We start from the raw sequence: 3,171 nt of genomic DNA, 5'->3' as shown, positions 1-3,171 counted from the left end.
GACCAATAAACATCCTTAAAATGACGGGTGCGCTGCCTGGAGTCCGGCAGCTTTTCTCCTCGGAGCTGCTGGTTCAGAGCAAACAGTGGGAAGAGCTGCAGGAGTATTGATGCAGGTAGAGGACGGACTGAACACGGCGGGCGGCTCCAGATGTAGCTTTACAATGAACCGCATAATAAGTTTTATATCATCCTGGTCTGAACAAAAGGGAGGTGGAGCATCATGGTGGCTAATGGCTGGTAGTTTCTGAATGTGATGAACGAAGGTGCCATAAATATCCCGTATTGCTGCCAGGTGTTTTGTTCATTCATTCACTCGCCTGCGCCCACCACCCGCCACCTCCAGGTGACATTTCTGTATCCTCAAACCCAAAGCTCGACAAGTTTGGGGAAAGGTCACAGTTCATCTATTAAACTGACTGACAATGAATACATAAACTAAGAGCTGGAGTATAGATTTTTTATGCACATTTGTGAGCCTGCCTTCTTTATTATTAAATTGAATATAATTTCAGATTCTTGTATAACTTCCTTAATGTTAAGTCTCAATGTTTTATTTCAACCAGGAAACAATATGGAACAAATTTAAACCTTTGATTATCAGAATTTAGTTGGAAGAATTGTCAACCATCCAGCATTTTAGTAAATAATAAACCGTCAACAGTTTGTTTCATAGAAACCAGCGTAACGGTTTGATACTGAGAACTTTAAAACCAGCTGAAGCTGAGAGGAGGAGAAGAAGGAGGAGGAGGAGAGGAGGAAGAGGAGGAGGAGGATGAAGAGGGGGAGGAGGAGGAGGAGGACAAGGAGGATGAAGAGGAGGAGGAGGATGAAAAGGGGGAGGAGGAAAAGGAGGAGGAGGAGGAGAAGGAGGAGGAGGAGGAGGAGGAGGAGGAGGATGAAGAGGGGGAGGAGGAGGAGGAGGAGGAGGTAGAGGAAGAGGAGGAGGAAGAGGAGGAGGAGGAGGATGAAGAGGGGGAGGAGGAGGATGAAGAGGAGGAGGAGGAAGAGGAGGATGAAGAGGAGGAGGAGCATGAAAAGGGGAGGAGGAGGAGGAGGAGGAGGAGGAGGATGAAGAGGGGGAGGAGGAAGAGGAGGATGAAGAGGAGGAGGAGGAAGAGGAGGATGAAGAGGAGGAGGAGGAAGAAGAGGAAGAGGAGGAAGATGAGGAGGATGAAGAGGAGGAGGAGGATGAAGAGGAGGAGGAGGAGGATGAAGAGGAGGAGGAGGAAGAGGAGGATGAAGAGGAGGAGGAGGAAGAAGAGGAAGAGGAGGAAGAGGAGGAGGATGAAGAGGAGGAGGAGGATGAAGAGGAGGAGGAGGAGGATGAAGAGGAGGAGGAGGATGAAGAGGAGGAGGAGGAAGAGGAGGAGGAGGAGGAGGAAGAGGAGGAAGAGGAGGAAGAGGAGGATGAAGAGGATGAAGAGGATGAAGAGGAGGAGGATGAAGAGGAGGAGGATGAAGAGGAGGAGGATGAAGAGGAGGAGGAGGACAAAGAGGAGGAGGAGGATGAAGAGGAGGAGGATGAAGAGGAGGAGGATGAAGAGGAGGAGGAGGAAAAAGAGGAGGAGGAGGATGAAGAGGAGGAGGATGAAGAAGAGGAGGATGAAGAGGAGGAGGAGGACAAAGAGGAGGAGGAGGAGCTGGTCTGTTCCTGAACTCTAAAGACTCAAACTTCCTCCTTCAGCTCAACTCTCCAACATTAACTCTGCTCAACATGCTGTCTCTGCTCACATCTGGATTCACTCTGCTGGTTCTGATCACTGGATCAGGTTGGTTGGAGTCTTTCAGAGAATAATCTCATCCTTGTTGTTCTTCACTTACATCAGTTCTTTCTTCCTTCAGGTGTAAACTGCCAACAACTCACTGCAGCAAAGACTGAGGAGTTCAGTTCAGAGGGCAGCTCTGTTACTCTGACCTGCAGTTACTCCAAAGGTTCAGCTAATTATTTATTCTGGTATCGACAAAATCCAGGAAAACATCCAGAGTTCCTGAAGTCTCACTCAACTTCAGGTGAAGCAGAACATCTGGACAGGATGACATTTATAGGAAGCAAAGAAGAAATGTCCATGACGATCTCCTCTGCTGCAGTGACAGACTCTGCTGTGTACTACTGCGCTGTGAGGCCCACAGTGACAGGAAACACCAGAACCCTGAACAAAAACCTGCAGTACTGCACAGCAGCCACTAGAGGGCCTCACTCACTGTTAATCCACTAAAACCTGCAGTACTGCACAGCAGCCACTAGAGGGCCTCACTCCCTGTTAATCCACAAAAACCTGCAGTACTGCACAGCAGCCACTAGAGGGCGCCATGCTCCAGTAGGCGGCGCTCTCCTTGTGCTCTGTGCTCCAGCATTGTGTCAATAAGAAGTGGTGCTGTGAAGAGAACAATAGTCAGACTGAATGTTGAACATCAGCTGCTTTCTCCTGCTGATTTAAACCTTGTTGGACAGATGGAACATTGGCTGTGGATTATTCTGGCTGCTCTTTTCTCTGGTAAGATACAAAGATGTTTCCTCTACATGGAGTCTTTAAAGCTGCTGATTGTTCTCCTTTAATCAATCATCTTTATTGATCCGTCTCTTCCTCTGCATGTTCTGTTCTTCCCAGAGTGTAAAGGAGACTCAGTGAAGCAGACAGGAGGAGAAGTTGCTGCTGCAGCAGGAGAATCACTGACTCTGGGATGTACCTTTGAGACCAGTGTTTATTCAACGGTTTACCTTTTCTGGTATAAGCAAGACGAAAACAGTTTTCCCAAAGTACATGCTGAAACGATTCTCATCAACAGGAGATAATGCTGCAGATTTCAGAAAAGACAAATTTGATGCTGAACTCAACACTGACAAGAAATCAGTCAATCTGACGATCCAGGATCTCCATCTGTCAGACTCTGCTGTGTACTACTGCGCTCTGCAGCCCACAGTGACAGGAAACACCAGAACCCTGAACAAAAACTCCACAGCAGCCACTAGGGCCTCATGAGTCAGGGTGCAGGTCCATAAGGTATTGGTATAGCAAACACGAAACATACACAATTCCTGCATATAAACATCCCCAAACCTTAAACTCATTGCCTCTGCTGGCCCCCATCCTTCTGTTGTCCATGTTTCTTTATGTGCAAGGTATTTTGCAGCCCCAAACTGTATCTGCTTGTGCACAATGACAATAAA

General features: G+C 47.7%; 1 pseudogene; it reads left to right on the top strand.

Moving 5' to 3' along the window:
* Positions 1 to 1,706: 1,706 nt before the first annotated feature.
* Positions 1,707 to 2,914, top strand: LOC129351664 (uncharacterized; annotated as a pseudogene).
* The last annotated feature ends 257 nt before the right edge of the window (positions 2,915 to 3,171 follow it).

The sequence above is a fragment of the Poeciliopsis prolifica genome, unplaced genomic scaffold (assembly GCF_027474105.1).
Source record: "Poeciliopsis prolifica strain line A6 unplaced genomic scaffold, Auburn_PproV2 SCAFFOLD069, whole genome shotgun sequence".
NCBI lineage: Eukaryota > Metazoa > Chordata > Actinopteri > Cyprinodontiformes > Poeciliidae > Poeciliopsis > Poeciliopsis prolifica.
Note: the sequence above shows the minus strand (reverse complement) of the source record. Positions and strands in the feature narration are given on the sequence as shown.